This window comes from Halichoerus grypus, chromosome 8 (assembly GCF_964656455.1).
Source record: "Halichoerus grypus chromosome 8, mHalGry1.hap1.1, whole genome shotgun sequence".
NCBI classification, from domain to species: Eukaryota; Metazoa; Chordata; class Mammalia; order Carnivora; family Phocidae; genus Halichoerus; species Halichoerus grypus.
This window is the reverse complement of record NC_135719.1, coordinates 59,738,137-59,763,490: the sequence shown is the minus strand read 5'-3', so window position 1 is coordinate 59,763,490 and position 25,354 is coordinate 59,738,137.

Here is a 25,354-nt window from a genome sequence, read left to right as displayed (position 1 = left end):
TTTATGAACTCTCTCTTACCTCCAATGCTCCCTCTCAGACACACCCATTAGATGTGGGGACATAGGTGCTTAAAGAATTATCACTAACTCAATTACTGAAAACAAACACTTCTAATTATTCCATTTACTATGTGTGGGTAGACATAGGTGTAATGAAGTCTTCTTTCATTGGACTGGCACAGGGATGATATTATGAGTCTTTGTTAGAGAAATACTATACAGGAGAGTTGTTAGACGTGGGGGGGAAAAAGCAATAGATGCTGTAAAGGCACCTTGCCTTTAAGGAAGGAATAATAAGTTGTCATTAGATTTAGATTTTGATTCCTACATGTATTTGATGGGTGATTTAGGAAGCCACCTCTTAAACACACCATTGTGTTGTTTAAATGAAAAATAGATGAAGGAAATGATTCTCAAATAAAAGAGTCTCTTTAAATTTTATTTTTGGTCATTTGAATGAAGTTTATGTACCAAGAAGCAGAATGTCAAAGATTATTTGAAACCTGTCACAAAAAATTACTGGCTATTTGAGACGTTGGTTTCCTAGATAACTTAGAGAAAGGGCACAGGCCTGGTGGTAAGTCTTTGTTAGATTACTCGACTTTTTATATATTATTCCACATGTCTATTCATCTGAATTATTTTATACAGGGAGGGATAGAGAGAAGAAGCAGTGATGAAACTAGATGGAATTGTTTAGATAGAAAGAATTCCATTTAAGTGTAATTCCCCTGATAGCATTAATTTGGTAAAAAACCTGGTACATGACCTGCTCCTAACCTTATATTGAGCAGTCAAAGATAGCTTTTAAAAAAAGCATTGTCAATTCTAAGCTGCAATAGCTCTCGCTTGCCACCAACAATGGTACCTCATATCCTGTGTGCAAAGTAACTAATAAGGGCCTGATTGAAGTTTTGACTTCTATTACTCCAGTCATGGTGGAGTCCCTTGAGGATGAATAGGAAATGCCACTAGACCTCGATGGTCTGTGCCTGATTTCTGAATTCTGAGCCATTCCACCCCTAAAGCGGCTATTGCTGCTCAGATTCTAATAATGTTTTTGTATGTCAGTGCTTGTCTCCAATAACGCTTAGGCATTACAACGGAGTGGCATGTGAAAATTCACATTAATCATGGCACGACTGCGTTAGCAAACATTGGTAATTCATTCCTTTCTTTCTTTCTCCCCTTTTGATTTCTTCCCTCCCTCCTTTTCTTCCCTTTTTTGATCCTTTCATGCATTTTAAGAGGAGGCATTCAAAAGATGGTACCTTTTGCCTTAACTCTGCTATTCTACCCATGGTTAAAAGTAGGTTATTTTGTTATTGCCTTTATTCTTTCCTCTTTTAGAGCTTCTCTAGAGTATAAGAATGGTCAGACAAAGAAGAAATGGGAAAACAGAGGAGGAAGGAAATGAGGGAATGCAGATGGTAACACAGAGGTTAATTGAGAGGAGTAACAGCCAAATATGAGAAGGGAAAAGTAAATTGAAGTTGTAAAGAAAGAAATAAAAATGATAAATGAGTGGAAGTGTTCATCCAATGATTTATGGTGAGACTATTATCCTGAGACTTGAGTTTGGTTTTCTATAAAATGGGAATGTTATTCCTTTTTGGTAAAATACTCCTTGAAATCTTTATATTATAGTCAATCTTTACCAGCAAATCATTAAGCTTCTTTAAAAAAAAAAGAAAAAAAAACAGATTTCTAGTGAATGCCAGCATCAGTTATTTTTCTCTGTTTTAAAGCTGTAGCAGATATTGGAAAATATTGATTATTCAAAAATCACCTTGGGCCTTTCTGGCCAATTCTAGATAATACATTTCCCTCTTTTACCTCTTAGGATATAAATTTAATAAGTAGACAATTCTTAACAAATTGTGCCCTTTGCCATTTAACTTTAGGATGCATGTGTATGCTCCAAAGGTATATATAAAGCATTTTAGAATTATTTAACTTTTAGAAAATCATTATGATATTGTTATAAATCAGTCATTTTATTTCCCTTTAAAAGCCAACCTGAAAGGACAATGTTTGGACCATCCACCCATAGGTCAGCCTTCTGATCTTATAAACAGAGTTCTTTATTTTGTTTTTCCAACTGTAGCCCAATCCTGTCTCACTAAATTTGCTAAGAAGATAATTTTTTTTTAAGTTCTGCAAAGGACCCACTTTGTGGCCTGCTCTAGAGCTTTGCCTCTCCTTCTTATTGTCTTACATTAGGTGAAGAAAGACTCTAAAAGAGGGATGAGTTATTCTTGCAAAGGTGCTTTTCTGTTAATATATTCCATATTCAACCTCTTGGCCTTTACATTACTGCATTTTATATTACTTCATTACTGTACATTTTGTTATTGATTTTGATTAAATCCATTTGGAAGTCAATATTCACAACAGTAAAAACAGAAGGTATGTTCGACTATTATATACAGTACATTTACCCTCCTCTATCATACCCCTGAATGTGCGTTACGGACCTGAGAGTCTCCTCTGCTCTTCGGTAAATCTCACCATGAGGTGCTTCCAAAGCTAGAAATCATACCCAGCTCATTACTTAGTGCATTCCACGCATGCAGAGCTGGGATATGTTTAGCCTATATAAGGTTTTAAAACACTCCCCAGCCCCTAAACTGTCTTTGTCACTAATCCTGTCACCAGCCAATCCTGTCAGCAGCTGGCCGAGTTTCAGTTTATTATTTACCATGTGCTGGAAGTGCTCTGTGTTTATGAGAAAGCCCCTTTACTGGCCTTGCTGTTCCTTAGGCAGAGGGAGGCTTTGGTAGTCACAGGGGAAAGTGATACCTTTGCTATTAGCATTGGCTTTGAGAGGAAAGAGGTACAGGGGTTGGGGGGGGGGGGGCAAAGAACTCGGCCAGCTGAGATCAGTCAGCTGTGATTAAGACAGAGTAACTCACCAATAGTGAAAATAGCCAATCAGCTGGAAACAGGCTTCCAAAGCTTTCAAAACACCATCACCTGCCAGCTGAGCAGCAACCACTCACCATCTATTGTTGCTGAAGAGAACAAAGATCAAGTGTTGGCAAGTGCTCTTAAAACACTTCAAACGATAACCTTACCCCCCATGTTTCTGGTTCTGTCTCTGGCCATCCTATAATAGATAATTGTGTGACTAGTAATTTCGCATATATGGAAAACAAAATTTCTTAAATGTGGAAAACAAATACCCTGCTAAAAATAAAATCCTATCTTTATTTTAAAAATTGATATCTGGTTCATCACAGAATTTTGCACTAATTTTGATTCTTAAGAATATTACATTAGAATATTACTTACCTTGATTAATGTTTTTTGGTGTCCCCTTCAATTTTGTACTTGAGGTGAGTGCCTCACTCACTGCACCCTAATTCCAGCCTTGTTTATTAAACCTTACCATGTGCTCACAACATCATAAGGAGACAGACTGTATAGCCATTTTACAGATGATAAACTGAGGCTGATGAAAGTTAAAAATCATATCTAAGTGAACCATGAGAGACTATGGATTCTGAGAAACAAACTGAGGGTTCTAGAGGGGAAGGGGGTGGAGGATGGGTTAGCCTGGTGATGGGTATTAAAGAGGGCACGTACTGCATGGAGCACTGGGTGTTACATGCAAACAATGAATCATGGAACACTACATCAAAAACTAATGATGTATGGTGATTAACATAACAATAAAATTAAATTAAAAAATAAAATCATGTCTAAGGATATTCAGAAAGGTCATGGCAGAAATGAGTGGTCTAGAACTCTGGGTTTCTGAATCCTGTTCTGGTATTCTTTTCATTTTGGAAATTCCAGGCCACAACAGTTGCATAAAAATTAATCTTAACCATTATTACAATTAACATACATGGAACACTTTACATATAAAACATTGTTCACACTTAATCCTCATGACAACTCTTTATATAAGTAACATAATATTCATTATTCATAAAAAAAAAAAGATTAGAGGGCCACAGAAATTAAATAATTTGACCAGGATCCCACAGAAAATAAATGGTAGAATATGGATACAAACCCAAGTTTTCTGAATTGGAATTGTATGCCCTTTTAAACTGGGTATGGAAATATTTTTTTTAACAAAACACAAAAAGGTGCTGAAAATATTTATAAATTTGAAAATTCGCCTCTTAGTAAGTGAAATATAACAAAGTAAAAAGACAAGTTGAAAATGGGGAGAAAATATTTCCGATATATATAACTGATGAGATTGGTATGAAGAATATGTAAAGAAGCTTACAAATGAATAAGCACAATGAATAATGGAAAAATGGACAAAAGTATAAATGAGCATATGAAGAGAGGTTTCAACATCATACACTTTCAGAGTTTTGGGGAATCATTATTTTATCTAAAAATTGTTTATCAAGTATCTACTCCAGATCAGATTTTGTTATCTTTTTAAATTATAAAAATGAGTAAAATACAGATTCTACTAGAATGAATATACAGTACAATCAAAAAGAGACATATAAACAATACTTGCAGTGCAATATGGTTAGGTTTTTTTATAGAATTACAAGCAAAGTTCTTTGGAAGCCTGTAAGAGGAAAGAACTAATTCTAGAAGAGGTAACTTTCGAGCAGGGATTTGAATCAAGAAGGGAAGAAATACATGGAACCAATGAGGTGGTTCAAAGCTCCATCGCAAAAGTAAGATTTGAAGTTGGCCTGGAAAGCTGGCAGGATGAGTTTGGGTTGGGGGTGGGGCAAGAAGAGGTACAGAGAAAACTGAGATCATGGACACACATCAAGCCAGAAGTAAGTGAGTAGTGATGGGATAGGTTATATTCATCAAGACCACAGGTCTTGAATGAGGACTCATGATTTGATGTGATAATGAGAGGATGGCATTTTAGCTTTCTGAAAAAAGGGCATAACATAAGGGAGGTTTGTTTTCAAGTCTTTGCTGATGAGTGGCTCTCTTCAAAAGATCTTCCTGTTCCAGAGGTTGGCCAAGCTATATAAGTGGGAGTCAATCAACATGGGTTTTGCTTGGCTACACGCGGAAGGAGAAATGGGGATTGTTGGCCCCATTCAGAGCCAAATCCGGCTTTCCCTACAGTGTCAGCTGGGTTTGGAGAAAGCTTAGCTCTGTTCACAGAGGGCAGAACTCAAGGGAAGAAAGAACACCAGAGTTTCAGGTTTCAGAAAAGAAGAGAGGCTTTAAACCCTCAAAAATGACAGACCATAAAATAGAGCAGATGAAGGAGAGGTAGAGGAGAACAAAGGTCATCACTATGGGAAGTAGCTGCATAATAATAATTATAACACTCAATTAATACCTTATACTTACAGAACACTTTTGGCACTTTATCATTAAAAAACGATTTCACACTTGAGGGTCAATTTCACAGATGCTGAACCTGATTTTGATCAGAGAGCTGGACTGAAAAGAGAAAGAAGATTGGGCAGACAATTGGTTGAGGGCTTACTTTGAGAAGACAAAGGAACCTTGGTGATTAATTATGAAAGCATGGAGGTGAGGAGGTGCCCCAAATTATTAAGAATTAAACTGGGCCATGTGATTTAATGAGATGTCCCTTTATTTCATTAAGGAAAAACCTGGATAGGTCAGGGGACATTGATCCTAGAACCAAGGAATTTTAGAGTCAGAAAAAACCTTTGATCACGTCTTCCAAACCCCTCTTATGGTCCTGTAGCATGTTATATCTTTTTCTACAGTTACATTTCAGTGCTTATTCATAGCAAATGTAAGCATTGCATTTACCTTTTAATTCCTTGGAGTATTTTATAAACCTGGGTAATGCAGTCCTGTTTAAAATTGACAGTTATAGATGTTTTCATCTTTAGTTCACGTCTTTCATGACCTCAATTACTGCATTAAAATATTGTTAACAAATTAAGATTCAAATAGCATTTATTACACAAGATCAAGTTCCCTTTACAAGTAATTTACATATTGTCACAATGACTCTGTGCCAATTGCTTACAATTTTGACATTGTGGGAGAGCAGCCAGCACTAATGCACAGGATTGAGACATAATTTATTATGAGAATCTCTTTGCTATAGATGTTTAGGGAAATAGTGCAATATAGTAGAAGTCAGTGCACATAATCAGTGTGGTTCTTTAGATTATCCTATATTAGGATATGACAATGCAGTAGTGGTTCTACCTGTTCAGCTTCTGGAGCAGAAAGAGTCCAATACTAAGATGATTTCAGGTATACAGGAAGGAAGAGAGATGAATTTCTAGTTGATAATTTGAACTATTCTCAAAATCATCTTTTGTCTCCATCTACCTTTCTTAATTTCATCTCCAAATAGTGTAGTGGTTAAGAACAAAGGTGTTGAGCAGGATTGCCTGGTTTCAAATCTTGATTCTGCTACATTTTTGCTGTGTGACCTTGGGCAGCTCATTTAATCGTTCTGTCCCTCAGTTTTTTTATATGTCAATGGGACTAGTCATACTGCTTATCTCATAGGTTGCAGTGTGAATTAAATGAATTAACAGACCAATGCCTCACAGTAAACACCACAAATGAATTGGCTATTTATTATTAGTCTTTGTGTTATGTGTTTCTATATCCCCTTTCACCTTTTTCTATTATAGCACTAATATTAGATATGTTAGATCACTTTTTTTTTCTTAATAGGCCTGTCAGACTCCCTAATTCTGAACTATTCCATGGCAGAAATTACACATGCTTCTCTTTGATTCTGCTCCAGTATATATGTAGGTTATATAATTGGTACAGTTTTAGAGATGAAGACACTTTCAGTACATGTAATTTCCAAAGTAGTTACTTTTTTTTTTTTTTCTGAATAAAGTCAGTGAAAGCTTTTGAAAATAGCAGAAGTCAGGTGGTTGGAGCCTTGAGAATTCCTGTCTTTTGTCCTCTACCCTGTCATCCCCTCTCAGCCCGTCTGGTGGTTGCTCTGGGTTTCTCCTTTGAGAACCACTGGCAAACCTGAAGTGATTTCTATCTTTCCCTGTATCAGGATGGCAGATGAGAATACCCCATTCCTGTATATCCAAGCCCCAGGAGGTCCTCAAAGATATCCACACTCAAGAACCCATAAATGTCTTTCTTTTTTTTTTCCTTCCTGCAGTAATTCTCATTACAGCAGAAACAATTTTTCAAAAGCAGTGGTTCTCTAAGAGTGGTCCCAGGATCAGCATCATCAGCTGGGAACTTGTTAGAAATGCAAATTCTTGGCCCCACCCCAGACCTAATGAATCAGAAGCTGTGGTAATGGGGCTCAGAAATCTGTGTTTTAATAAGCCCTCCAGGGTATTGTGTTGCATGCTAAAGTTTAAGAAATACTGCTCAAAAGGGTCTTGATTCTCTAAAAGCCCATCATTAATAGCAACAGCTACACTAGAAAGGGGAAAGAAAGGTTTAGGCAGCCATCATGGTCAATTAAGAGTAAGTACTACAACAAACTATCAGTGAGTAACTGGCCTGTGCCAGGCATGGTGGTAAGTGCTTTCAGGTGTATTAGCTTATTTAATTTTAACCACAGTCTGTTAAAAAGATGATCTTAACCCAGTGTTGCCAGGGGAGAAAACTGAGGTATAAACCTTTACCCAAGGTCCCTGAACTGGTAACAGAGCTAGAAATTGAACCCAGGTCTGTCTGACACCCCACTTGTGCTTCTTCAACTATTTCATTTGGCTCTTTCAACTTTTAAAATGCACATCTTTAGCGGCGCCTGGGTGGCTCAGGTCATGATCCCAGGGTCCTGGGATCGAGCCCCGCATCGGGCTCCCTGCTCCGCGGGAAGCCTGCTTCTCCCTTTCCCACTCCCCCTGCTTGTGTTCCCTCTCTCGCTGTGTCTCTCTCTGTCAAACAAATAAATAAAATCCTTAAAAAAAATGCACATCTTTATTCTTTGTGCTTAGTTTAAGTGATTCCTATTTTGGGTAAATATTCTGTTTTTCAGAATGCCATATATTTGTATTTGTGTATGAGTATTATAGCTAAATTCTGTTTTGATAATGTAGATTAACCATTTCATTTCAGTGATTGTTTGTTGAGGACCTACTGTGTGCTAGGTATCATAGAAGCATATGCAGAGCTAGCATCTTTGACCTCAAAGTGATCACTCAAATAATTGACTGGGATCCAAAATGATATGGAGAAAATAGGTTTAAAATATCCCAGATATTTAATGCAAATAGATCTTAAATATAAAAGATTTGCTATACTAAGATAATGAGAAACTTCTCAATAGGTAATCATAGCAGCTAATGTTGAGATTAACATTGCTGACTAAATTTTATATTAGCTAGTTTAAGTCATGATCTGAGGTAAGGGACAATGAGTAGCAACTTTAGAATATAGAGTTTCATCCCCATGTTTATAACACTTTGTTCTCTCCACAAGCATTTATTGAGGGTTTGCTATGTGTTCGACACTTTACAAGGTGTTGAATGTGATAAGAAAGAACTAGTAAATAGTCCCTCCTCTCAAGGAGCTAGCAAGGGACTTTGTCCCTTGGTTTGCCCTGCTGTTATCAAGATCAATCATTTGTTTTAAAATAAATGTTCTATTCTGCTTAAGGCTATTAGTGATCATCCTCACATAAAAATGATTTGATTTCTCAGCAGCATCTTTGAATTTTATTTAATATCCAGGGGTCCCAGTTCAGCCAAGTTTCTTAAAAAAAAAACATCAAATCTGTAGTCAAAGCATAAAGTCTTAACTGATGTAACAAATGCTTGACTTTTATTCATTCTGTAAATTGATGAGTGCTATGAGATGCAAACATGAGAAAGAGAGTCCCTACACTCAATGAAATCACAGTCAGGCATGTAAATAAAATATTAAAATGAAAAGAGATACATACTACCACAAGTTTGTACGGATAATTAATGGTCATCAAGAACAAAGCAATATAGGGGCACCTGGGTGGCTCAGTCGTTAAGTGTCTGCCTTCAGCTCAGGTCATGATCCCAGAGTCCTGGGATCGAGCTCCCGCATCGGGCTCCCTGCTCAGCGGGAAGCCTGTTTCTCCCTCTCCCACTCCCCCTGCTTGTGCTCTCTCTTGCTGTGTCTCTCTCTGTCAAATAAATAAATAAAATCTTAAAAAAAAAAAAACAGAGCAATATAGATCTGTGGTGAATTGCTTCCTGGAGGCAGTGATTATTGAAGAGAGCCTTGAAGAATGATTAGATGTTCTTTGGGTAGACATAAGGGAAGAAAATTCTAAATATAGAGAAAAACATTTCCAAAGATATGGGTACATGAACCAGCATGGCATATTAAAGAAACCATGGTTAGAGTTTGGGTGTATTTAGGTGAAGGGAAAAGAATTTAGGGAAAAGAAAAGTTTTGAATACCATGTTCAGGAACTTGGAGCTCGTTTGATGGGCAATGAGGATCTATTGCAGGATGTTAAGCAAAGCCAGATGATCCTTAAGCAAGAGAATTGAAAGTTCCTATCTATGCTTTGAGAAGTTCTGTATGGCTGCAATGTAAAGAATGACTGGAATTATTATGGAGTTATTATGGAGTGGATATTGAGCAGACAAAGGAAGACTTAGGAGTGCACTTGACAAGGCTTAATAATTAGACATGTAAGGTAAAGCATATTCAGCCTTGAATGTTCAAATCTTCACTTTTTTCATATTTGTTAGTTTGTCTTTGACCTTTGTCTATTAAAAATTAATACTATTTACACTAATTGTGAGTATGACCACAAAGACCAATGTGTGGCCTGTTGCCCCTTTCAAAGCAAGAACTTTCAAAGGCTGTTCCTTGTTTTAGAATCCCACTTTCTACAAGAGTTCTGAAGAGCCTGTTTACAACTTAAACTCTGAGACTGAGTCTATAATGTTGCCTGGGGCCATCATTTCCATATTGATCATGAAGCAAGCAATCAAATACCAAATGATTAATCTAATTCTGCAGACTTGCTGCTCATACACCCTAACTGCTCAGCTATTGCCTGGGTGGAGGCAGAAACAACTAATACACACCCAACTGATACATGCACATACACACTCAGTTTTTTATGGCATCTAGATGTGGCCCTGCACTCTCTAAACCGTCCCTGATTGCCACCCTACCCCAGCCCCCATCATAAGTCTTCTCCTCCTCTAATCTCCTGAAATTCTTTGCTGTTAACTCTCTTGTCATTTCCACCAAAATCTGTATATATGCTGGATTATAAACTCCAGGAAAGCATGATCTTTGTCAGTCATCTTTCTGACTCTTTATCAGAGACATTATTTTACACAGGACACAGAACATACTTATGATGGCTCAGATTTCCATTGTGACACTTTTGTAGTCTTTCTAGCACATAATATTCTCATTACTCCCCCCAAACCCCAACCTCATCCCCATCATAATGACCAGAACATGAAACCTAAGAGCTTTGACTATGCCAACAAACCAACTGGTTCAGTGAGAAGTCAACAGGGACCAGGTCAATGTAATCAGCAGAGAGAAGAAAAATATGGCTGACTTATTCTTGAGATGGAAAAATCTACCAGAGGTAGTGAATTTTGTGTCTCTGAGTCATGTTTTTGGTAAATGCATCATTTCTCTTCAAAATACAGTAATGGCCTAATGAAATATTAAGTAAGATATTTTCAGCACAGTAAAGGGATGGTTAATATCTTCAGGAAGAGTACTGATTAGCATATCATCAGAGAGAGCGTAGGGCAAAGCTATACATGCCTCACAGGGGACCTTTGACCTAACATGGCTGACTTCTCAAATCCTTCTGAAACATATTAGATCCTATATCACAAATTTTCCATTAGCAGTGCAATAAGCACAATAGAGATATTTGTTGAATATAAATTACTTGTATGTTATCAAAGCAAGAGAAATATTGGAATGGGAATTTGGAAGCCTTTGTCACATTCCAATCTCACACTGACTAGCTGGATGTCCTTGTGCCAATCATTTCCTTTTGCTGAGTTTTGGTTTATTCTTTATTGGGTTAGATCAGATGATCCTAATATTTTCCAGCTCTAACTCAATGACTCAATGAGCCATGAAAAACAGTCTACAGATCTTCTAATGGAGCATTGTGCCTGGCTGAATAATTTATAGAATCTTGAAAAAATATTATCTCAATGATTTCCTTAAATCATATTTTATAATTTTGAATGAGTGATCACAAGTCAACAGGAAAAAGATGACTGAAGAAGACACCTAATAACATTCTAAGACAATGTTTTTGTTCAACCCAATTGTACCACACTGGGTTATGTTTCTCTTTAGGAAACTGGTGTGATATATATCCCAGGATTGCACTTCCATGTGTAAAAGAAGCAGTTTTCTGGGTCAAGTGAAGGTTTGAAAGAAAAATCAGTTATTTAGAGAAAGACTGATTAGAAGGGATATTCCTCAGCCTCTGCGAGTTCTTCCCAATTTGAGGAACATGAGTCCAGGTTCGTTTGATGTTCTCAATACCAAGAACATGTTTCTTGTATGTTTTTATTTATTGTAAGTTAAAATCCATTGGAAGCTGGATGTTGGTAAATAACATCGTAAAAACATGGGTCAGGTCCTCAGATCATTCATAAGCTAGTCAAGATAGAATAAACTAAGAAGCAGCCAAGATAGTAAACACATACAAATTACAAATACTTCAAGGTTTGAAAATAAAGTCAGCATCATAAAATAATAATGTACTAAAAAGCAAGGAAAAGAATAAACACTGACAATGAAATGCCTTTCTGTCCTTACTGAAATGATTGGTTCTGGTTTTGGATTTCATAGTTAGAATTTTCTGAATGGAAGATCAAGAAGTCCAAAAGAGAAACTAGTGCAGTAGAATGAGAAAAGCGGGGGTCAAGAAATAAGAGACCTGGCTGCTAATTCTGGCTCTCACACCAACTGAGCAGCCTTGAAAAAGCCTGTCCCTTTTAGCCTCAATTTCCTCATTTGTAAAATGAGTGAATTGAGCTTGACCACTGTTTCTCTGTCTTCAGAATTTATGGACCTCTGTGAACATTTCCACAGAACCCAGTGGCCCATGATCTCCAGGTTGAGGCATACTGCCTTAAAGTTAAACTGGATTTCTTGGCATAGCAGGCCCAAATGCTGGTGCTGAAATCCTGGGATTGCTTTCCATTATATGGTGGGTATCCAACTGACTTAAAATTTGTTTTTCTTAGTTAGTCCATTGAACAAAAAGTACTTACTTTGGGCTAGAATTGTTCTAGGCATTTGGGATTTATCTAATAACATAATAGACAAGATCATTGCCCGAACAGAGTTTATATTCTAGGAGAGAGAAATAGATTATGAACAACAGACAAAAAATAAGGAAATTAATTTTGAATAAAAAAATTTAAAACATTTTCATGGGGAATTCAAGGATCCCTGCAAATATATCCATGGATTGTGATTTGAGAAACATCTGAGCACAGGAGCCCTTGAGGACTGTGGTTCAGTGACTGGTGGTCACCCCTTTCAGAATGAGCAGCAAGCAGCGTTTCCCTACCAGGCATCCCAACTGAACACAAACAGTTTTAACAGAAGTCTCTTCAGATTCTAGAAGCAGCAAGGGATTTTCCTTGCTATAGCTTTATTTTGTGCCTCGCCCTGTTCTGAACAACATGGAGGTGTTTCTAGGCACAGAGCCAAAACTTCATTGCAGGGCTCCAAGAGAGCACAACTCTGGAGAAAAATCATTAAATTAGGCAAAGATCCAATAAACTTAAATTTTCTGTTTTTGATTGCTTGCTGTGAGGAACATTATGACATGATTTAAAACGATGATTTAATGTAGCAAGAAGAGAGGGACTCTAAAAACCAAGTAGTGCAGTCATACAGTTCTAATAAAATTTGTCTATTATGTGCAAATTGATTGCTGGTGCCTAGATTTACATGATGTTTATGATATCAGAATATCTGACAAAAATTGATGTCAATATTTATGCCTCTATAAATTACTCACACAGCACTATTATGATGGCTTCTAATTAAAGTGGAACCAAACTAATTGACCTTTAAATCCAAAGGACTTTGTAAACCAAAACTCGTCCACATTGGGATGGCAGGATACACTAACATGGGAAAAAATAGAGCCTTTTGGGTGGTACAATATTTTAGTATGAAAAAATAATTATACATTCTGCAAGAACTGGTTCCACTAGAAAGTGGATTTTAGATTTGATTCACACTGTATTAAACTGTTACTGTCTAGGTTCATGACAAACCATGTCTGGTTTTATACCTAGGGTGTTTGAAAGATTTTTTTTTTTTTTTTTTAGCCAAGAAATACCTGCTGTCTGATTTTGAATATGTCAAATGAGACAATTAATCAAATCAAAGACCCTCCTTTTTTGTTTTATTTTAAACATTTTATTTTGTAATAACTTAATGTTTTTAGAAAATTTATAGACTAAACTTGTGCTCCTTGAGGTCAGGGATTATATTTTATTCATTTTTTAAATAATCTCCTTTAACCTAACACAGGGCATGACAAAAAGCAGGAGTGCAACAGGATATGATTTGTTTTTTAGGAAGAAGGCAAAAAGAATGAAAACAAACACAGCTGCTGGTATCCTATAACATAAAATGTTCCATTGTTATTCCTGACAAAGCTGGCCTTTGGCTTTCCTTCTCCTCCTGTTGATAGATAGCCAATTATGTTTTTACTTATTAATTATGTAAAATAAACCCAAATATTATTCTTTGAATACATATTATAGAAACACAAATAAAGGGGCACCTGGGTGGTTCAGTCGGTTAAGTGTCTGCCTTTGTCTCAGGTCATGATCTCAGGGTCCTGGGATAGAGTCCTGCATCAGGCTCCCTGCTCAGCGGGGAGTCTGCTTCTCCTTCTCCCTCTGCCCCTCCCCCCGCTTGTGCTCTCTCTCTCTCTCTCTTGCTCACTCTCTCTCTCAAATAAATAAATAAATAAATAAAATCTTAAAAAAAACAACAAACAAAAATAAAAATAATAAAAATAACTTGGGTAGTTTAAGTAATTCTGGGGGAAGAAACCTGGCTGTTAGTCCGGGGTCAGAATACCTAGATTTTTATTTTATTTCCAATAAAAACTTGCTCTGTGTCCTTGAGCAGCTAACTCTTGTTGAGTATCTTGCTTCCTCAACTGTAAAATGAGGAAGGTGAATTCTGTTTTTTCAGGTCCTTTGCAGCTTCAAAATGCCATTGCTTCCGATACAAGTTGGAGAGTGTGTGCATTTCCACTGGACTGCACTTTCTTTTCCACTCTCTGCTCTCATTTCACACTGCAACTGCGAAGAGGCAAAAGGATGAGATGCAGTTATACTACTGTGTATTTTGATTAATGTATTCAACTGAAGATTGTTGAATATTCAAAGTTCATCAGTCATGGTTTTCAAACTTATGAGCATTTTCAGTGTTCAATTGTAAATCCTTCTTGTCTTTGTACTGAAAAGATTTCTATCTGCATTTCTTTTCAGTTTTGTTATAAAACTCATTACTTTTTTATTACAGACTTAGTGGAGCCTTCTCTTTTGAATTGAATCATATGATTCACTATTAGCTGGACATTTAATACTATGTTGTCTTTATATTGTTCAGTATTCTTCTTGGTTCTTTTATTTGCACTTTGGAAATGTCTCAGAAGAAGAAATTGAAAGATGATATTTCTTTGAAATAATTCACTCCTGTCCCAGGAAGGCAGTGTTTTAAAGATAATTATTTAAACAAAATTTACTACTTTTTTTCTAATTCTTATTAATCTAAACTCCCTACAATAATGAATGGAGAGAATGAGTAATTAAGTGATCCAGAAAGTAGGTATTTTTTCACAAAAGTGGTTGGAAGACCCATTTCCTAAATGGCTTCATTACTTACATGTCTGGTGTGTCTGTGCTCCTTGACCACTCCTTCCATGTGGTATCTTTACTTCCAGGTTTTCCATGTGGCTTAGGCTTCTTATAGTATGATACTTTCAGGATAATTGGACTTTTTATATAGTAGCTTACCTCCCCCAGAGTGATAATTCCAAGATGCCCAGGGAGAAACTGCAAGGCTTCTTAGGACCTAGCCTGAGTAGTCTTAGAATGTTACTTGCACACCACTCTATGAGCCAAGCAAATCACTCAGGCTGGCCCAGATTAAAGAAGAGAGGAGAATAGATTTTACCTCTCAATGAGGAGATGACATGGTGATGGTGGCCGTTTTGGACACAAGCCACCATAATATACGTATTATGAGATCTTCTGATTATATATATAGTTGAAAAATTCATAGAGATAATATTCAATTTCCTTTTTCTGTGGTCAGACAATAGTCATCAAACATTTATTGTTTGTTTTAACTCTTTCATCTGTCTATTGAAAACCTTAGCTGAGCTTGACTGCCCTTAGTGGCAATATTAAATAGGCCCATCATTCAGAATAACATGTTGCCTTCTTTGCTAGAAGCTTACGTGCATTCACTAAAACTACCAGAAAGATGAGCTTGAAAATCTCTTAACTTTTGAAGTTTTCTCCCTTGCAGCAAAATCCACTTGGTCAAAAGGCTGAGCCAATGTAGATTCTAGAAAACATTCAGGTTCTTTACACTGACTTTAACCATGTTATCAAGAAGTTCTCCATTTCCAAGATTCAGAAGATCTCATTCGTTTACAACCTGAGACCATCTTTTGTATACTGCACAAATATCTCCCAAGCTCCTTCCATACTGTAGCTACTTAGGCAATGGTAGTTTGCTTCATTTGCATGTGGCTTTTCTCATTAGAATATAATTAACATGAAAAACACCCCATACCCAATGAAACTAGTAATGTGTCCTTTGTGGTTGTCTTGGCTCAAACTTATGCTTCATTGAACTTTCAAGTTACAATCTTGGTTCTCACATTATAAGAATTTAAGCAGTCTGTTAATTTTTCCTCTTTATTTTGCCCATTTATTCAACCTCAAGGACTTGATTCTTACTGAATGTCATAAGGCTAGAGTCTTCTCATTATGTATGTCCGCTCATCAGAGAAACCTTCCCTGACCATCTCGTCAAATGTTGCACCCCTACCAGTTCTCTCTGTAATAAACTTATTTCTTCCTTAGCACTTATCTCTATGTAAAATTACTTTTTCTATTAGTTTACTTGTTTATTGTCTTTAATTTCCACTGTTTTATGTCCAGCTTAAGTTAACTGTTACCAAGTATCTGGGTAGGTGCTTAGTAACCATCTGTTAAATAAATTAAATAACCACATAAATAACTAAAAACATAGTACCATTAATTGATTGGTACTATCGTGACAAGATCAAAATATATTTTATATGTCAAAGTAACACAAATAACATTAAATTAAAACTAACTTCTCCAGTGGGGAAGAAAACTTTCTGTTGAAGAATTAAAATAATCAAATTGCATATTTATAATCTACAGTACTTGGTACAGTTGTAAGAGGATGAGCAAGCAAGAACTGAAACATTTAATAGCACTTTGCAATGATAATGTTTCATGTTGAATAGATATTCTCAAACACTATTGGTGAGAATGTAAATTAGGGAAAGCATTTTACTATATATATCAGGAACATTAAAAATAGTCCTGTCTTTTACCCAAGAATTCTATTTCTGAGACTTCATCATAAGGAAAAATATGAAACAGAGAAAATAGTATGTATGAGGATGTTCACTGAGATATTGAATATAAAACTCTATGTGTCTAACAATTGTGGAAAGATTCAGTAAGATGTAACACACCTACATAATAAGAAATTACCTTATCTATATTTACTGAGAGTGAATTAACATTGAAAGCTACTTACAATAAAATTTTTAAGTGTAAAAAGGCAGAGTACAAAATTATATGTATAATTTCATTTCAACTGTGCCCAAAAATAAGTGTAGAGAAAAAATTTGGAATTAAATATTTTGAGAATGAAAAAAAATCTTTTTTCTTCTTTATATTTTTATGTATTTTTCGAATCTCATACAATGAGCATTCATTCTTTTTTTTTAGTGTTCAATATTTTCATAAGCAGAAAAACTGTCTAAAGTAAAAAAAAGCTTACAATACATTAGTGCAATATTATTAAAACAGGACTCTTTCAGGCTTGTTGGGTAACTTCATGGTCAGAAAGACCTAAATTCTAGTTCAGACTATAGGACGTAGCAATTGAATAAGGGGAAACAATGTTACTAGTGGTTGGTGTTTGAAGATCATTTGTTCTTTGTTTTTTGGTGTGTGTGTGTTCAAGACAATTAATAATTCTTTATTTCATTTAAATATTCTTAGAGAGTTGAGGTCTCTTTTCATTCTTATTTCAATAGATAATTGATCATATGAAATTGCCAATATTTTGCCTTTTCTGATCTATAAAAAATGGCATTTTCATGCATTTGACTGAATACTCTCTGTGTCAGATATTGACCTAATAACAATGACTACTGATTTTTGTAATGCCATGTACTGGCACTTTCTTTTTTCTTTTTTTTTTTTGCAAGTAGTGATGCACATCTTTAAATAAATGGCTGTTCAAATCCAGACTGATTTGGCAGAAACATAAGTTTTCATGCCAATTTAGAGAGGGGAGAGGGATTTAGGAAGACAAAAGGGTTGAGAGAGACATTTTGTAATATCTCAAATATGAGTAATGATATCTCAGTTTGTACTTTAAAAAGCACTGGTGATACTTAATCTTTCAATAACACTTTATAGCTTACAAAGCATATTCTCATTAATTATTTGATTTAATCCTCAAAACCTAAGAGGGAGATAATTTTATTCTCATTTTACTGTTTCTGAGTGATTGTGATTTACAGGGTTAGGCAGCTAGAAAATGAAAGAGCTAAGATTTGAACCCAGATTAGCAATCTACATGGCAGGAAAAATTGCTAGTTAATTTGTGCCTGAGAAGAAATCTTAATTTTGTAGAAATAAATTATAGCCAATAATTAAAGTTTGGAAACCTAGTCATTTCTGAAGATAATTGTTGTCAAAGGTTGCCTCGTATTTCTTTTAAATTATATCTTTCACAGCTATTTTTTTTTGTTTTCTAAATTAATGTTTAAAATATTCTGTGATTATAAATTTCATGTATACATACATATATATCTTTGAATTAACCAACAAAAATTTTTAATATCAGTGTTTCTGGCAAAAGTAGGAATTGATTTGAAATTAAACTGCAGTGGGAAATCTATATAGTAGCCTATGAAGTATGGATTTTTGAAATGACTATTTTCCAAAGTTCATATTAATATTTGAGGGAAGATGGAGAGAATCTTTTATTCTTAGAAGTCCTTGGAAGAGATCCACTTTGAGAATTACTTCCTTTTTTTGAATCTATCAAATAATGTGGTTGGAAATAAAAAAGCAACTCAGGGTAATAGAGAAGATATTATGTAGCTTTTGTAGGCAGAGCAACCCTGGGAGTCATACTTAGTAATTTGCTTCTTGCCTAGAGAAAGAGGCATTTGTAAACAGAGTATGAGGAGCAGAGCCTAATTCCAATGGGGCTTTTCTGTTTGTCCTGTCATTGGAGCCCTCTTCTTCACCTGATAAATAAAGCACTGCATTCCTCCTGGTTAGGGATTTAAGAAAAATCCCACTAGTTCTGCCCACTTCACATTTATAGAATGAATGTTTGCCAGTTTCTTATTTGTTTGGGGCCATGTAAATCACAAAATAAATAACAGCAGCCCTCTCTTATAATGCAATGAACTGTGCTACAGATAAGAGGGATCGAAATTATACTTACATTGGATTTTTCTGTGTACAATTTCATTAAGGATCACATGCCCTTAAAGAAATTAAAAAAAAAAAATTCACCCTCATCTCTTGATCTCATAAATGTGTTTACTGAAGGAAAATTTTATATTAGGAAATAATTTGCTCCTCTCTCCCCCAAATAGCCTGGTTTTCTTTCTTTGTAGCAAACAGATATTCTATTTCAAAATTATCTACCTGTGTCACTGAGTGTTTCTTCTAAAACTATTGGGGAAAATGCCCTTTATAAATCAGCATTTAAAGGAAATGCATGAGACTGTTTCTGAGTCAATAATAAATGCATACATCATTCACTTACAATTGTAATTTTAAGTGATCTGCTTAACCTTTGAAATTTTGAAAGCTTCTATTCTTGTTCCATATGCTAGTTTTTATGATGTATATTCATTTCCATGTGGAAAATCTCTGTCATTGTGAATGTTCTTTTTAAAAACAGACACTTAACAGCGTCCTGGTTTCATGTGTGGCTAAAGCAAACTCAATCTGTGAGCTGGAATGCATTGGACATTGTTTCCAGTAGGTCAATAAAATGACGAATGGATTTGAGCCAAGTTGTAGCAGAGGACACACATCCTCTGTTGAAATAGCTGAAAAGACAAATTAATATTGAAGTGTGGAATACTGAATTGGACTGTCTTTCAGTGCACAGAAATAGACTAAAGTAGATTACCAAAATGAGGCATGTGCACTTCAGGCAACTGAAACAGACTTGCTATGCAAACATGAGGTGGTAGATGGAGACTAGAATGTGATATCCGGAAAATGGTAACAGTTCAGCCTCTACAATATGCAGTAGGGGATCACAGAAATACCTTGAATCTTAGAACCTTTTCAACATCTTGAAATTAAGGAATGTCTATATATACAACTCCTAGCTAAAATCATAGTTGTCACTTTTATTGTACTATAAGAGCATATATTAAAGTATCAGTCTCACTTAATAGTTTATTAGTGCAGCAGGAAAAAAATCACAACAAAATAACACAAAACTTTTGTTGCATCAAAATCTGTGTGATACCCATTGCCCAAACAAAAACTTCAAATTCCTTTCATAGTCTAACACCTAAAGTATGTCATGATCAGGCTTGTATTTTATTTCCTATAATGCCTTTTATAGACCAAATACTGGGAGAAAATTACATCTTTATTTTCATCAACTTTTAAATGAAATTTCCATTGATAATGAATGCTGGAAACTAACTACAGTAGTATTAGCAGTACTGTGACTTCATCACCAATAGAAACGACATATATTCATGTCACATTATGCTTGTTGCAGGTGTCTTGAAAGACATTGTTTACAGCTCATTGTGACTTTGAAATTAACACAAACGAAAGTATATTTCTGAGTATTTTTATAACTGTATTTCACTATATTTGGTTTCCTTTGTAATTCACATTAAAAAAATATTAGGGAGGTAGTCCACAGGTATCACCAGAGTGCCAAAGAGGCCTATGGCAAAAAAAAAAAAATTAATAATTTTTAGAAAAACTGACCTTAATGATCATCTCTCAATTGCTGGGCACTTAATTTTAATTTGTGCCTTTGCCTAGAAGGCTATTCCCCACCCCCAACATCCCATATTCATCTTTCAAGTACAGTCCAGATATTAGCATATCCATTAGATTGCTCCTGAACCCACTAGTCAGGATCAGTTGATCTTCCTTTATGTCCCCTCAAAATTGCTTTTTGCATTTCTATTAGAACTTATCCTGTCTTTCATTCTAATCAGTTGCTTCCTTCTGTATCTCTACTTCTAGAGTATAAGCCTCTTGGGGGCAGAAAGTTTGTCTTATTTAATTACCGTTTAATGGTTGAATCTAACTATCTTACTATGGTTGGAAAATGTGGTCTCTGTCTTCATACTTTGGAATTTACTGAGACTTGCTTTATTGCCTGGTACAGGAACAATTTTTGTAAATGTTCCATTTATGCTTGGAAACATGGGATAATCTGAAGTAGTTGTTTGTGGGTTTGTTAACTATGTGACTCAGATCTATATCCCTAAAGTTTCTTTTTTCCCTGCTTGATTCATCAGTTATTTAGAGAGTTGTGTTAAAATATTCTGCTACAATGGTAGATGTGTTAACTTCTTACTCTGTCATTTAACTTTATATATTTTGAATCAGTATTATTAGGCACATAAAAATTTAGAACTGTGTTATCGTCCTGATGAACTAGACCTTTAATCAATATGCAGTGATAATTTTATCTCTAGTAATGCTTTTTTTTTTTTGCATTACATTTTCTCTGATATTAATATAAACCGGCTATTGGGTTAGAATTTTACTGCTATCTTTTTCCATTCCTTACTTTCAATTTTTCTGTGCCATAATGCTTTAGGTGTGTGTTTTGAAAATAACATGATGCAGGATTTTATATTTTTAAAAATTCATTCTGAAAATCCTTGCCTTTTGCCTGAAATTTTAGTCAGTTTACAATGTTTGTGATTATCGATCTATTTTTATTCATTTCTAATATATTTATGCTTTATCTTTGCCCTATCTTTTAGCTTTTTATTACTCTTTTTCTAAAGTTTCAGATTGAGGTATTTTCTCCCTCATTATATTTTTCCTCTATTCATTTGAAAATCCTAATTCTATTTGTATTACTTTAGTCATTCCTTAGAAGGTTTAATATTCATATTTAAAAGTCTAACATTTATCAGTGTCTTTGCCTTCCTCTGAAATAATATAAGGAATGTGAACAAGTTTAGCCCCCTCCTTTCTTGCTTATTTATTTGCTATTGTCCTTTTTATCCCCACAAATTTCTACAAATTTTCTAATTTATTTACTCTCCATTTCTCTGTCTGAGACTTTTGTATCATTTTACTTTTGCCTTTGAAATTTCATTTACTTACATTTTCGGGTGGTAAAAATTCTGTTTTTGTTGATCTAAAAATGTTTTAATTTTACTCCTTCCTCTTAAATAATTTTGCAGGGTATAGAACTACAAGTCGAAAGCAATTTTCTCTAAGCTATTTGAAAATATGATACTTCTGAATTTGGACTTCTATTTTACTAAGTCAATTGTTAATTTTTCTTTTCTTTGTAGGTAATCTGCCCCTATCCCTCCCATCATAAGCTGATTTTTGTCTTTGGTGTCCTGCAGTTTTACCACACTGTCTTGGTGTGGATTATTTTTTATTTATTCTGCCTTGGATATGATGAGACTCCTAAAATTGAGGGCTTGATAACTTTCATCATATCTGGACAATTTTCATTCATTATCTCACTAAATATTTTAGTGTCCCTCTCTCATTCTTTCTTGTCTTGTTCTAGGTCTCTGATTAGACATATATTGGACCATCTTACCCTATCCTCCATGTCTCTTAACTTTTCTCTCATATTTTTCATCTCTTTGTTGTACTGTGCTGTAGCCTAGCTAGGTAATTTCTTTGTGTCTATCTTCCAGTTAACCAAATTTTTTTCTTTAGCTGTGTCTAATCTGTTTAGCACATATATTAAGTTTCTAATTTCAGCCACTATACTTTTCACATTAGAAATTCTATTTGGGTGTGCCTGGGTGGTGCAGTTGGTTAAGTATCTGACTCTTGGTGTCCGCTCAGGTCATGATCTGAGGGTTGTGAGATCGAACCCCATGTTGGGCTCTGCGCTCAGCATAGAGTCTGCTTGGGATTCTCTCTCCCTCTCCCTCTGCCTCTCCTGCTCATGTGTGTGCTCTCTCTCTCTCCTTCTCTCTCCCTTCCTCTCAAAATAAATAAATAAATATATCTTAAAAAAAAAAAAGGCAATTCTATCTGGTTTTTTTCACATCTACCTGGCTTACTTTATGATATCATTCCTTCTTTGTACTTTTAGTTCTGTCTTTTATTTCTTCAAACATATTAATCAATCATATTTAATATTCTACATCTGTCAAGTTCAACATCTCCTGTTATTTGCTGGTATGATTCTGTAGTATGTTGTTTTTGCAGATTATTTCTCATGATAATTTATTTCCTTGTATGATTAGTAGTTTTGGTTTTTGTTTTCTTTTTGTGAGCTCACATTCCTGGGACTTTGTATTCCTTGGACTTTCCTATTATTGCTATAAAAAATTACCATAAACTTGGTGGCTTAAAGCAACACAAATTTATTCTCTTACAGTTCTAGAGGTCAAAAGTCCAAAAAAGGGTTTCTTTGGACAGAAACCAAGTTGATTCAAGTCTGTACTCCCTCCAGAGGCTCTGGAAGATGAGAAATTTCTTTGCCTGTTCCAGCTTTTAGAACTGCATTGCTTGCATTTCTTAATTTATGACCCCTTTCTCCATCTTCAAGACTAGCAGTGTAGCATCTTCAGATTTCTCTCTGTAATGTCTTCACATGTCAGTCTCCTCTGTGTCAAGTCTCCATTTGTTTGCCTCTTACAAAGATACTTGTGATTACATTTAGGGCCCACTCAGATAATTTAAGATAATCTCCCCATACCAATATCCTTAACTTAATCAAATGTGCAAAGTTTCTTTTGCTATATTAGGCAACATTCATAAGTTTACAGGGATTAGAATATGGACATTTTGAGGGACCATTGTTCAGCCTACCACAGATTTGTCTGTGGAACTTATTTGAGACCTGGTCTTAAAGTGTGTTCCTCCATAAAAGATTGTATTTATCCTAGTTTTTGGTGGTATTGCTAACCCAGAACTAATTTAAACTAAAATTTTGCATTTTGGGGGAGCCAGATAATTAGTAGACCTTTTAGCCTTCATCTGCATGAGTGTAGCATACAGAGGTACCTTCCCCTTTTTCAATCATCCAGAGCCAAGATTAAGACAATCATGTATCACAACCACCTTCCTTTGTAGTGTGATTTTTTCCCCCCTGCTCCCCTTGAAGATCCTGGCTTTAGGTGAGGCTTCAATCCAACTTCTTACTTTATCCAGGCCATAGGCTTTGTATCCTATTTCCTGTAGAGGTTTATTAAAACTCAGATTATAGACTGTTAGAATGGACATATTTCTTCAGGGCAAATGCTGGTTCCAATACTCTCCCTTAAGGATTAGCACTTTCTACATTTTCTTTCTGATCTTAAAGAAATTCTCTTACTTTTCCATCAGCACAGTCATACTTTATTTTGTTTTTTTTTAAATATTTTATTCAGTATTGTTAAGTGTGTTGTATTATCAGGGCATTATCTGAATTTAGGCTGCAATATTGCCAGACATAGAAGTCAGATATTGAAAGAGTGTCTAATTTATCCCTCTACCCAAATGCTACAACAATGACCTCCAAACTGTGAGTAATAAATGTTAAATTAAATAAAAATGTAGCAGACTGGAGCTTGAAAAGACATTAAAATTGAGTCATAACAGAGACCATATGGTCTAGGGAGTCTAAAGTATTTACTATTTGGCCTTTTATGGAAAAAAGTTTGCTGAAGCCTTGTCTAGGGAGTTAATTTTTACCATCTCCAGGCCAGAATAGGGATGATGGTAAGTTCATACTCCGAAGTCTCAGTTTGTCTTGGGGAGAGTATCCTTCATCTTGGTGATAAAGAACCACCTGACCTCAGAAGTGCCTCTGAACTTCATGAACCCCAGGGCTCAACTACCATGTCTATTTTCTCTGCAATCACTGATGTAGGTAATGTGCAAAGAGTCAGTATGTGGAATATCATTTACTGAGACTCCTCCGCCATTCTATGTGTCAACCTAACTGACTCATGAATTGCTGAGATGATAACTTTTGGCTTCATGTTGACTTAAAGATTTAATATGTTTGAAGGAGAAGAAAGAGGGATGTGGGGTAGCATCTTGGTTCTGTTGCCAGTTAGCCAAATGGATATGGAGATATCATGTTTCTGGGTCTCATTCTCCTCATCTGTAGAAAGAAAGATAAGTTTAGTGAACTCTAAGTTTCCTTCTAATCCAATGTTCTCTGATTCTGAAGTCGGAATAAAAAGTTTTATTTCTTCTTCCCAAGGTACAGTCCCTTCCTCCTTCATGAAGATTAGATGAGTAAATACATGTAAAGTCCTGAGAACAGGCTTGGCACAAAATACATCCACAATGAATGTTAGCTATTATATTGTTGTTATTAACATTACCAAAAGCCTCTTAGACAGGGTGAAAGCCTGAAATCATTAATCCTTTTTTAATGGATAGTAGTCCCTCATCCCTGGTGAAAATTTGCTTGAGCATCCTTAGCACTGGAAAGAAATTCTGATTGGCATAAAACAACATCTCCATGTTTTCTGCTGCCAGCCGGTGAACCACAAACCACAAAGCATTGACCAAAACTACATCTGCAAAAGAAAGAGGGAGAATAAAAAAACCTCCAAGTTAGAACTAAAGATGGAGCCAGCTTTCCCTGGTGGTGCCTACATGCTGAATTGGGGGAGGGTAAAAGTTATTGTGATGGTTATGTTAGAACAATAGCATGCTTATTGCAGAGGTGAGGATGACTCTCAGCCACACTTGGCTCTAGCTAGAAATCTGATGTCATACATGTATTCTGTATCATTCAGGGTCCTTGAAGGAAATAATTTACCCCAGATAGTTCATATGAAGAAACAATATATGGAGGAGGCAAGGCTAAGGCAAGGTTAAAAGAACCATTGAGGGATGTTGAGGCAACCAGAGACTAGAATTGGTGGGAACTGTTATCACCACTGGGATTAAAGGGGCAAAGGGAATAAAGTATGGCTGGAGCTCAGAGAGAAGCTGGGGCCAAGGGG